This window comes from Mustela erminea, unplaced genomic scaffold, assembly GCF_009829155.1.
Source record: "Mustela erminea isolate mMusErm1 unplaced genomic scaffold, mMusErm1.Pri scaffold_17_arrow_ctg1, whole genome shotgun sequence".
Classification (NCBI taxonomy): domain Eukaryota; kingdom Metazoa; phylum Chordata; class Mammalia; order Carnivora; family Mustelidae; genus Mustela; species Mustela erminea.
The window spans coordinates 33,856-47,169 of record NW_022476394.1 but is presented as its reverse complement, the minus strand read 5'-3'; the positions used below and the strand labels follow the sequence as shown (position 1 = coordinate 47,169).

The window sequence follows — 13,314 nt, the reverse complement described above, 5'->3', positions numbered from 1 at the left end:
TCTCAATCCATAGCTATGGACTTCCCTATCATTCTTTCTTTCCTAATAATTATCTCTTTCCAAACATGCAAATACTAATGACAAGATCATTGACTATGATCTTCTATTGCTCATCTAATCAAGTCCTACTTAAGTTTCAATTTTTTAAAGATTATTTATTTATTTATTTATTTGACAGAGAGAGATCACAAGTAGGCAGAGAGGCAGGGAGAGAGAGATGAAGGGAAGCAGGTCCCCAGCTGAGCAGAGAGCTGGATGTGAGACTCGATCCCAGGACCCCGAGATCATGACCTGAACCGAAGGCTGCGGCTTAACCCACTGAGCCACCCAGGCGCTCAGTTTCAATTTTTTAAATGCCAGCCTCTGATGCAGTTAATTATAAGAAGTCACTACTCCCAACTGTTCCTTGCATCCATTTTCCTGTGGCCACCTCATATGTGTCTCCTCATTTTATTATGGTTTGGTGTTGTTGTTATAGTTTTTACCTGGGTCCTGGCCAGCATCTGAGGATCTCAACTCCAGGACCATAACTAATATATTTTAATATTCCAGCACCAACTAGGCAGCATGTACAACACATAGAAGATATAAATACCCATCACAAATACATGAATATTTAAGCGCATATCTCAATTTGTATTAACTGGGTTTGTTGTTTAAAAGATTTTATTTATATATTTGACACAGAAAGAGAGAGATTATAAGTAGGCAGAGAAACAGGCAGGGTGGTGGGGGAAGCAGGCTCCCTACTGAGCAGAGAGCCTAATGCAGGGCTTGATCCCAGGACCCCAGGATCATAACCTGAGCCAGAATCAGAAGCTTTAACCCACTGAGCCACCCAGGCGCCCCAGATAGGATTTGCTGTTTAAGCATGTGGTTTCCTCTTTTTGTATACTATAATTAAACTAATCTTTTTGTGTTTGTCTCCTATACTTTTCTGCTATACACAGGGCCCACCATTTTGTCATTTTTTTTAAAAAAAGATCTTATTCTGTTGACTAGTTACTGAAATACATGTATAGACGAGGAGGCATTGGTAGTAAGGGTATATATTTCTTTTAGAGAACCTTACAAGGGATAAAGCAGTTCTTCCAGCTTCATAGTGTATTACTTAAGCTAAGTCTTATTGCACCTTATCACTCACTCAAATGTTACTTTTTAGTTACTTGGTTTATTACTATTGTGAAAGCCCTTTTTATTGTATATGATACCAAGATTTCTGTATCTGTGATTTCAAAACAAGGAAGATATCAACATCAATTTCAATCAAATTCACCCATATATTTAATTTAGTTAAGACCTCTAGTAATTGCATGTTATCAGGGATAGATCTGAAATTGAAACTGACAGGAGTATAACATTCTACCACCTCTTCAGAATCCCAAGTTGGAGCAAAAAACAAAGGCTCAAATTAACTAAACATGTATAGAGAAGTAACACAAAGTCTATAAAGAACTTATCAAACTCAACACCCCAGAACCAAAAAATCCAGTCAAGAAATGGGCAGAAGACATGAACAGACATTTCTGCAAAGAAGACATCCAAATGGCCAACAGACACATGAAAACCTGCTCAATATCACTTGGAATCAGGGAAATACAAATCAAAACCACAATGAGATACCACCTCATACCAGTTGGAATGACTAAAATTAACAACTCCAGAAACAATAGGTGTTGGCAAGGATGCAGAGTGTAAGAGGAACCCTCTTACACAGTTGGTGGGAATGCAAACTGGTGCAGCCACCCTGGAAAACAAGATAGAGGTTCTTCATAAGGTTAAAAATAGAGCTACCCTATAACCCAGCAATTGCACTACTAAGTATTTATCCAAAGGAAACAAGCATAGGGATACAAAGGGGCACATGCATCCCAAAATTTATAGCAGCAACACCCACAATAGCTGAACTACAGAAAGAGCCCAGATGTCCATCAACAGATGAATTAATAAAGAAGATGTGGTATATACATGTACACACGCATCACAGAATATTACTCAGCCATCAAAAAGAATGAAATCCTGTCATTTGCAATGATGTGGATGGAACTAGTTGGTATTATGCTAAGCGAAGTAAGTAAGACAGAGAAAGGCAAATACCATATGAGTTCACTCATATGTGGAATTTAAGGGGGAAAAAAGAGATGAACTCAGGGAAAGAGAAGGAACAATAAAATCAGATGAAAACAGAGAAGGAGGCAAATCACAAGAGACTCTTTACTGTAGAGAACAAACTGAGAGTTTCTGGAGGGGAAATATGTAGGGGCATGGGGTAACTGGGTGATTGGCATTAAGGAGGGCACTTGATGGAATGAGCACTGAATGTTATTTAAGACAGATGAATCGCTAAATTCTACCCAGAAAATAAAAATATGGTGCATGTTAACTATACTGAATTTAAATATGCATTTTTTTAAAAAAAGAAGTAATCCATTGTCTCCTTCTGGATAATCAATTAAAAACAAAGAGTAACCAATTATTGGATGGGCAGAAAGCAATGGTTATGGAGTCTAGTGCATGTGCAGCAAGCTATGTCTTGTCATTACTTTTAGAATGAATTAATATTTGTGGGTATTTACCAGTTTAGGGTAAAAGAATATCCTGGGGCACCTGGGTAGCTCAGTGGGTTAAAGCCTCTGCCTTCGGCTCAGGTCATGATCCCAGGGTCCTGGTATCAAGCCCCACATGGGGCTCTCTGCTCAGCGGAGAGCCTGCTTCCTCCTCTCTCTCTCTGCCTGCTTGTGATCTGTCTGCCAAATAAATAAATAAAGTCTTTAAAAAAAAAGAATATCCTAAGATCAAGCTTTCTGTAAAGAACTTAAATACATTAACTGAGAAATCATGTGTCTTTAACATTTGTTTATTTTTTTCTAAGTGTGACAATATATTTAATTTTTGTCCCTAAAAGACACATTTATGAACTAATATCATTTTATATTAATTTGAAGTTTAGTGAAAACTTATTTTCTGTGCTCGATGGTTGTTTTTATTGCTTCAATTATTATTTTGACAAATATAAGTGCCAAAGATTTTGAGAAAAGCACTTTTGCACAATTTGTTAGAAAAAAAATAGATCCACTAACACATAAAGCAAATTCTAAACGTTGTGTTTTCAAGTATCTCCACAGATGTGTGCCTTGATTTTTGTTTTCCTCTTCAGAATACTGATAATGATCTCTGCCTGCCATCCTCATGAAACTATTCTAAGACTCAGTTGAGAGGGGTATGAAAACAATTTGAAAAATCTAAGAGTTCTGAAATTAAGAACTTTCATACTGAAGAGTACTCTATTTGTCTCTTGAGAGGTTTTTTTTTTATAAAGATTTTATTTATTTATTTGACAGAAATCACAAGTAGGCAGAGAGGCAGTCAGAGAGAGGTGGGGAGGCAGCCTCCCTGCCAAGCAGAGAGCCTGATGCCATGCGATGCAGGGCTCGATCTCAAGACCCTGGGATCAAGACCTGAGCTGGAGACTTAAAGCTGGAGCTTTAACCCACTGAGCCACCCAGGCACCCCAAGAGCTTACATAATTAAACCAAGTGCTTAGTTTTCTAAGTTATGGAAATACTCACTGGAGATTAAGCACAATGGGTAACTTCCAGTGCTGAGTTTCTATAGGGCGACTAGAATTAGAAGTGGCCATTTTGTTGGATACTCTAAATGCTTCCATTTCATTCTAACTGGTGTGTTAAAACAATTTGATAACCATATGTCATGTTTCACCTGGGTCTATTCTTGGATTTCATTGGTGTGGAGAAGTTTCTGTCTTGTCAGCCAGTAGCAAATTGTCTTTATAATTTGTGAAATGCCTCTTAATCAACCTTGGGAATACTTTAGGAAGCAAATATGTTTTTCCTTGATCAATTATAATCCACTTACTAAGTAATACCAGCTTTTAAAAGTGCACTTTGGTTAAATCACATATATCTCAAAACTTAAAATCCACAAAAAAATATTTAAGAACTACTGTTCTAAGAGTCAGAATGTTAATTCAGGCAATATTCATTAACAACACATCAGGCATAAAAACATATATCTTTACATACCATGTGGATAGATAAATAGGTACCAATTATGCACATATGTGTCCATAGACAAATATGTACATGCATGAACACTTAGATGTCTGAGAAATAGTTTTAAATTTGCCCAGCTGAAATGTATTGTTAAAACTACATTGAGGGGCACCTGCTTGGCTCAGTAGGTTAAGCCTCTGCCTTCAGCTCAGGTCATGATCCCAGGGTCCTGGAATCGAGCCCTGTATCGGGCTCTCTGCTCAGCGGGGAGCCTGCCTCTCTGCCTACTTGTGATCTCTGTCTGTCAAATAAATAAATAAAATCTTAAAAAAAAGCAACTACATTGATCATGCGTGGCCAAAATAAACTCAAGTGAGTTTCTCTCATCATATCACAGAGCCTTAGATATATTGTCCTCACATGTCCTTTCCATTTAGCTGAGTCTTTATTCACTGATCTGTCACTTTTTGCATGAATTTTAAATGTGGTTTTTTTTTTCTTCTGAGTTAAGTCTTTGAAATCACATTACTGGGATCCAGGTACACATTAATGGTATTCAATATAGATCACTCTCGGAATGTTAACAAACTCTATGGCTTATGGCAAAAATACTCCATATACTTTCTCCTTTCTATTTCTTGATAGTATATGAGTAACATGGTGTAGTGGAAGGAGCATGAAGGCATATACCTATAAATTTGAATGCTGCTCATTATTTCATCATTTATCTCTTTTAAAAAATTTCATTATTTATCTTTTTAAATAGAGATTATAATACAAATCTAGAGATGACAAGGAGTCAAATAGGTCCAGAATCCCTATGTCCTTTCTTTCTGTTCCTCTCCCTCCCTCCTTTCCTTCCTTTTTCTTACTCTCTTTCTCTTTCTTTCTCTCTTTCTTTCTCTTTCACCCTCCTCCCTCCCTAACTCTCTCCTGTCTCCTATTCTCCCTTTCTCCCTTCCTTCCTTCCTTTATGCTCCAATGCAGGGGCTTGAACTCAGCATCCTGAGATCAAGACCTGAGCTGAAATCAAGAGTCAGACACTTAACCACCGGGGCCACACAGGTATCCTCAGAATCTCTATGTTTGACATAGTCATTATTGTGTTATTTTCTGGAGAGCAATGATATTGGCTTGATGAAGTTAGGGTGCAGCGACTTATCATTCATCTCTTGGCTAAATAGGTGAATTCATGATCTTTTATTTCAAAATGTATGCTGGCCACCTGCTTCTGAATACCTGAGATTCCACCACAGTAGTAGGGAGCCTCATGAGGTTTTAGACCTTTAAACCCTCTCCAACACCTCTCACTCTTTTTGGTTTTATAAATTCCTATGGAATTTGGTTATGAATCATTTACACTTTAGTGAAAATTCACTTAGTACTCATCTAATGGATAACTCTTATTTTCCAGACACCAGGTGGGAAAGTCAGTATCATGGAAATACATCAAAAAATCCTTCCAAGTTTTATTGCTTAGAAACAGACCTTAAAAGGAGGAAAGAGAATAAGAACATTTGGTCCAGATCATTTAAGCAGTACTGTCCACCTTCCCAACACTGTTGGGAAGCAGATAAACTTTAAGTTTATGGACAAGTTTCTCAACCATCAAAACTCCTATACTCTGCAAGTCTTCTAGTCTCTCATGTCTTATCCACAAATTCTTCCACTATTTTCTCTTTTTAAAGCCATGCTTCATTTTTCAAATTTGATGTGCATTGGTGCCTTCCCCATTTATGACTTGAACTTCTGAACTGATTTTATCTCCTTACAGACAGTGCCTCCTACAATCACTTGCAGAAAACCCCTCTAGCTCTAACCTTACACTGAGGAATTTATACTTTACACTTACTAACCCACTTCCCCACTTTGAATTCAGAAGTAGGATTCACACTGTCAAGCAAAAACTACAGAACTGGGAAGCTGGGTGGACTGCGTAGGAGGTTTTCAGGCAAAGAGAACTGGGTGACCTCACTAGCATCATCACAAATCCATGTTACAGGGATTTCAAGGGTCCTATCTTATGTCCAGAGTGGAGGGCCTGCAGCATATATATCCTGTTGCTCAATTTTTCTTTTTTTGCCTTTTTGTAACAAATGGAATTCAGAACACTCAAGGATGTGTATTTCACATACGGCAGTCAGAAGGACTCTGAAATTAAAATACAGAAATGGAATCTCTTGGTAAAAAAGAGAAGAATATAATCAGAGAAAGTTCATGATATGATCATTCTAGCCTCAAGTTGTAATAAATTTACATCTTGGAAGATGTCCATCTACAAATTTAAAACTTATTCCACCTTATTTTTTTTTAAACTTATGTTATTTTCTTAAACGTTACCATCTTATGTTCCACTGCTTGAACTAATCACTTCCTGATTATCCCTATAAATAAAAATAAATAAATATTAGGAAAGCATATATGTTTTTATACAAGTATAAAAACCCTCTTCTTTGTAGTTTTTCAGAGAATGCAATTGATTTCTCCCTACACTCTGGTTCCTAAGGCATACAATTCTATATAAAGAACTAAGTAAATTATGAAAAAACCTAATTTATCTATTTTACTAGTTCTCTTGAACATAAGACTAAACCCACTGGCCCATTCTGTAGATCATTGCTCTATCTTGTGGTTGATAGTGATTACAGTTCGCATTTACTGGTCTCTTAAAGTTCCAATCCAGACACAGTGTTAAGTGCTTCAAAAGATTTATAAACCATTTTACAGATGAAGAGACTAGGCCACTACTTATTTAAGAAAATTGTGCAAGAGCACAGAGATATCAATGGACAAGATCAGATTCAGAGGCTGTGTTGTGAACCACTAAGCTACACTCATCCCTGTTCAGAATATCAGTGGTGTGCTTTTAAATGTTTAGCAGCAGCTGCCTTTGGGATGGAGGGGGATAAAACACCTTGCATTGCAGCTTAGATTGATTTCTGTGGTGTAAGAATCCCCACCATGGTCGCTTTTAAGGCACCAAATAAAAACAGTGAAAGAGGTGTCAGAAAGAGATGTTCAGTGTCACATGATTGTATAGTGTTTCCCTGGGGCTGGTATAATAATCAAATTAAACCACACCAAGTACATTGATAGTAGTAAAATGTAGCAAAATAATTAGGAAATTATGAATTTTTAGTTTCTATCACTTTTGTTTTTGATACATTATTCAACTGTGAGCTTCAATTTACTTTTTAAATAATGGCTATATTTAATAACCTGCTCCCCAAATTTCTGAGAATTTAATGATTGTCTCCCATAAGCTGAATTGGCTCCAGTAGGCTAAAGGAGTTAATCGTGAGTGTTTTTGCTCTATCTGTAATTTTGAGGTGTAAAAAATACTCCTAAATTGCCTTTGTTTTTCCAAATACACACTCCATTGCTTAATCTTTTTATTTTTCAAGGTGGGGATTGCTGTTTAGCTTTCTTTCTTTCTTTCTTTCTTTCAATTTCTTCTTTTGAGGTATGCTGGGTTACTTTGCTATTCCTTAAAGCAAGAACCATTGTAGTACATTACACAGTATAGTAAATTAATGATACATATTATATATGATAGCATATACATATGTCCATACATATACATGGAAAGGGCATCTCTGATCTACATGCGTGTGGTCATATTGAGACACAGAAAATAATAAACTTGGGATAAGTTAAAATTAAAAAATAATAGTCAAAGAGTATTCTTAGAACTTGAAGGCTTTGCATTTATGATACTGTATTGATCAGAATTAACTAAAGGGTGAAATCTGATTTACTCAAATTTATACAGAGTTGGAATTTGTTCCTTTATGGCAAAACTGAAAATATAAAAAAGCCAGCCCCTGGAGTTTCTACCTCCTGCCTCTGGCCCTCCAGAGGGACGAGGCCCCAACCCCAGGGCAGCAAAAGGATGAGGGCTTTCTGCCCCTCCTCTTCCCCCATTCTATCCCCATCTTTATTGATTTACTCAAATTTAAATCTGACTCCTCATCCATGGAAAGTTTAGCAGTGATGGTAGACAAAATATGGTCTCTAGTTGAAGTCTCTACTAAGAACATTTCTCTTTCAGACACAGAATTCAAGACAAGGTCATTGATTGTGTTCCATAAACATCTTTTTCTATTATGTATGGCTTTTGCATTTTTGCCTTGAGATGTTTTTCATTCACGCTAGTACTTATCATTCATCCATCTGTACTTTCTATAGAATATCTTATTTTACCATTGAACAGTTCATGCTAAATGACTGCTTTACTAGAAGGTAAATAAGACTCTTGAATTTTTTTTTTTTTAGATTGAAGAAGTTATTATTTGATTCAAAGATATTAAAGGTTTGTGACATTGTAATGCAAAGAAAGAACCTTAGCTATAGCCCCAAATGTCTGTTGATGCTATTAACTTCTTAAATCATTTGAATCATTTGATTATATATATATATATATATATATATACATATATACATATACATATATATATAAAATCATATATTTCAAGGCTATCATGGAAACTGATAAAGTACCTAATACAATTGCCATACTTAACAGTGGAAAAGTTGAAAATATCATTTTTAACTCATTTTAATTCACTTTTTGGCTTTGCACGTTTCATCCTAAAGGATAGCAAATTCTTTGTGTTTATATTAGATTCAGATACATTTTTTTCTGTTATAGAAAGAGTAAATAAATCTAAACATCAAATGGTTATCATCACTTCACTCTCTAATCTAGAAATATTTTTTCTTCAAGGAAAGAACTTGAAAGGAAATTGGTTTGGGTTAAGTCAGATGAAATGCATGCCTCTGAAACAGTATATTCTCCATCACCAAATGGATTCAAGTATGATTTGGATGACTACATAGTAATTATATAATGGAATGATATTGATAGGATTGATTGAGGGGATTTGAGTATCAGAAGAAAAGAAAATAAAGGATGAGTGACCTAAGTGATATAAGTTGTCTTTAATATCTGTTACTGCTCATCACTGAAACTGCCTCGTCTTCTTCCTCATTTTCATAAAATAAAACATCTTAATCATTCAGTACTCCTCTCTCACTTTGTGTAATTTCCCCCCCATTGATCTTTATGTTTGTTGATACATTTTTTTTTTTACATCTGCTTTGATTATACTAGATCAGGCTCTGTAAGAAAAGAGCTTGATGTAGTAGAAAACACATAAGACCTGCAGTTGGAATGCCTGAGTGGTCCCAACTACTATTAGAAACTCTCTGATACCAAGAAAGCTATCAGGCTTCAGTGTCCTCAGTATTGAGAGGACTGCTCTTGTGGTCTCTAAGTTTCCTAGGAGCTCTAGAAGTATATGATGATAATATCTGCCTTCCATCTCATTAATTCCAAGTAAAGATGGGTTATACTTCCTCAACTCTACTCTCACCTCTTAGTCTAAAAACTGTACTCTCAACTTACTTGAAGAAAAGTATTCCTATTCCCCAAATTTGCTGAATTCGGGGTTGAAGTGAAAAGTCTTTGTTTATTGTTTTGGTGCATAAGATTTGAATACTGGAATTTGAGTACTAGGATAAGCCTTCTAGAAAAGATTGTCAAGAAAAGCATAAAAGCAAGTGTGTTCTGCTCATTTGTTTTTCAAAATATTAGAAATGTAGTTGCAGGGGCGCTTGGGTGTCTCAGTGGGTTAAGCCGCTGCCTTTGGCTCAGGTCATGATCTCAGGGTCCTGGGATCGAGTCCCGCATCAGGCTCTCTGCTCAGCAGGGAGCCTGCTTCCTCCTCTCTCTCTCTGCCTGCCTCTCTGCCTACTTGTGATCTCTCTCTGTCAAATAAATAAATAAAATCTTTAAAAAAAAAGAAATGTAATTGCAAGGATAATGTTTTGTGAATTGTGCTATCCATCCTCTCTATTTTGCTGATGTCACACTGAGGTGTCAATTAAAGATGATATGTGCAAATCATTTAAAGCCATAAAGAGGAAAAGGAAAAGGTTACAAAATATAAGGTCATGCCCAGGCTATTAAGGAAGCAATAAATGGAAATTATAAATGGCAGGCAAACCAAGTCCATAAGAAATAGTATGGGCTTTAAATCTCAGAGACTGTTTTAGGAGGCTCTGTGTATCCTGGCTCTCATATGGAACATGCCATAAATTGAACAGTGTCTTTTAGAAACACAAGCGTTAGACTGTGTGTAAGTTTCCTGCTGTACTGTTTTGTGTTCATCAAATTTATCAGCCTAGAAGTATTATTTTCAAGAATTATTGAGAAAAATAAGAGCCTCTGCTATTTAGAGTTTTTCTTTAAAAAAAATCAAGCATATGGCATACAAGGTATTCGTAAATGTAAATGCATACTTCTTTAAATAGACAATTATGTGCTCATATATGACACTGCACTTCTCTGTGCTATAATATTGATATGAAAACCCAATATCAATATTATCTGTTAAAACAAATAGTATCAGAATATAAATTCATGCTGCTTCAAAGTGTAAACTTGTCTAGATTTACAGTCCAAGTAATTCAAATATTTTAAGGTTTATTTATTGGATTCTCTCCTGATATTTACATATGAAAAAGAGACTCATGTACAAAGTATCATATGAGCTATTTTCATAGAGCCAGAGGACAATCAGAATATAGATCCTTCAACCATGCTGAACTTTACATTGTTATCAGCAGCTTAATGTAGGGTTTGCCAGAGTACAGCCAGATGATCCTGGCAACATCATGATTTGGGTGTGATGACTTTCTCGCTGGACTCATCTCTGCCCCCAACACAGTGTGGCACCCAGAGGGGTTTGGAGCAGTAGAGCAGCACAGAGGTTGGTAGTGCTTGTTAACATAGTGGTATGGGGCTATTGGTCATCTGTCAATGTGAAAAGGGGAAACCATTTGCCTTCATTGCAATTTAACAAGCCAGTAAGACCTTCAAAGCAGGCATCACCTAAGGGAATCAGAGCAGAACAGAATTTCATAGTGGCTATGTTGAAAGCTGTATGTTTGAGGGAGGTTTAAGTGGTTTTTTGGTTTTGTAGAGATTTTTTAGAATTTTTACTCTGCTTGGAACATGTGTCCTCTTATTCTTCATAGGTCATCTTTCTATTCCCAAATTCCATGTCATTTTGGGAACTCTTCAGACTCCTTATTATATAATTAACCAGGTCTGGGCGCAGCACCTTGCCAATGCTGTCCCACCACACTTGCCAACAGCTTTCCTGACAGGAAGGTGTCTGAGCGATCGTCCATAGGACCCTTTGGCTGAGGCTTCTTCAAGTACGTTTGAAAATCATGTCTGTCTCCCTGGAACATGGTTCTCACGGTGCGCGCAGGCCGCAAGCACCGGCCTTCTAGGTGAGATGGCTGCACTGTGCCCAGTTGCCTCACACACGCTTCCGAAGGCACCTGTGTTCTCTGGCAAGAACGTGTTTGCGGATGAACCTTTCCTCGACAGTGTTGTTGGAGGGGAAGACTGCTCTCTCAGCAGACCCGTTTCTCGCTCCCAGGGAAGGGCCTGGCACATTCCTCAAGCCTCCACACACCCTGTGGAGAGCACTGCTGTCTTCTGCCTGGGAGGATGCTGTTTCGGAGTGACCGGCTCTCACGGTGGTTTGGGCCCTGGGCCTCTTTGGCACCGGGCATGGGCTCTAGCTTCCAGAACGATGCTAGATGAATGGTGGCTTTCCCCGCCCTGTTGTTCCTTAGAGTGGAGTGCATGGCAGCATGCTGCCCCTCCTGGGGCAACCAGGCGTTCATTGAACTGAACCTCCTGCACACACCTCGGCATCCTAGGTGAGGTGCTTTCCGATTTCCTCTTGCCCCATATGCACTGTGCCCTACACGGGTGTTCCCGTGCAAGCCCATGTGTGCGGCTGCACCATCTCTCGCTGCTGCTGTCAGAGCCAAAAGGCCCCTTCGCCACAGACGTGTTTTGCGCTCACTGGGAAGCACCAAACACGTTCCCCGAGCTGTCCCACACACTTTGGCAACACCTGAGTCTTGCGGACGGAGGCTGCTTCAAGGTCCCCAATCTTCACTCCAGTGTCGCCCCTGGGCCTTAAGACAAAGCCCCCTCCCTGGCTTCCAAGCTTAGGTTAAGAAGCTTATGCCAAGAGCCCTCTGCAAGAACGCTAAGATGCCTTCCTGTCAGCAAAGCCATTTCCACGCAAGTAGCTCATGAAGAGGGACAGCCGGTGCGATGCCTGCATGATAGCATCTGGGAGGTGCACTGTGTGAACCCATGAGGAGGAATCCAGTCAAGGACGCATCCCTCCACGAGCTACCGCCTCCCAGGCTGGCTGGAGGGCTAGGCAAAGTGCCTGGTGCAGGATGCGGAAAGGAACACACCCTGGGCTCTGAAGAAGCAGTTCTGTAGAGCACTCCTCTCCAGGAGCGTCTTTTGTCACTAGGGCCCACCTCTCTCCCAAACTAGCTCAGAGCCAGGGAGACTGCCTTGGGATTAAAGGGCGGGGCTGCAGCTTCTGGACTGGGATGTGGCAACGCCCCTGTCTTCGGTGGGCTGGAATCCAGGCGGGTTAGAGAGGAGGAGAGAGCCAAGCAGAGCAGAACAAGGAGAGGAGAAGAGAACAGAGGAGAGCAGAGGAGAGGGGAGCAGAAGAGAGCAGAGGAGAGGAGAGCAGAGGAGAGGAGAGCAGAGGAAAGGAGGGAAGGCGAGGTGGCCGGCTGGGCCAGGCCTAGGGCGCTGGGTGGGCGCTGGGGGGCGCTGAACACACCGCGCGCGCGCGCCGGGAAGACGCACCCGGTTGCCACCTGGGGAGGCACGCGCGGGCGGGGCTGGGGAGTCCCGGGATGGGAGAGTGCCTGGACGGACTTTGGCGATGCCCCGCAGGCGTCTGGGTCCCTGGGCGGGCGGGCTGGGAGGCAGGCGCCAGGCCCAGGGCAGGCGGAGCGGGGAGCCGCGGCGGCGCGCCGGGGCCCAGGAAGCGCGCAGCAGGCTCTTGGGGTGGCCAGCTGTCGCAGTTGGCGTCTATGGCCATACCACCCTGAACACGCCGGATCTCGTCTGATCTCGGAAGCTATGCAGGGTTGGGCCTGGTTAGTACTTGGATGGGAGACCGCCTGAGAATACCGGGTGCTGTAGGCTTTTTTTCCACCCCCAAACGCTTGTCTTGGGCCTTCCTCTTTTCTCTCCCCCTTCGGCCTCCCTCCGTCTCCCTTGGCCGCCACCGCTCGGCACCCTGGCCAATGCGGCGGCCTCCCAACAGTCCCAGAACGCCTCAGCCCCTGAGCCCGGTCCCCTCACGCCCCTGACCCCCTGACCCCTGGCCACCCCAGACCCAGCATCGCGGGCGCCTGGCCCCAAAAGGGCGGCCCGCTGCCCGGGCGGCCGGCC

At 40.6% G+C, this 13,314-nt stretch overlaps 1 non-coding gene across 1 annotated transcript; it reads left to right on the top strand.

The window, feature by feature from the left end:
* Positions 1-12,946: 12,946 nt before the first annotated feature.
* LOC116583961 lies at positions 12,947-13,065 on the top strand. The gene has a single exon (XR_004282984.1). It is a non-coding gene; the product is annotated as a 5S ribosomal RNA (ribosomal RNA).
* Positions 13,066-13,314: the final 249 nt, after the last annotated feature.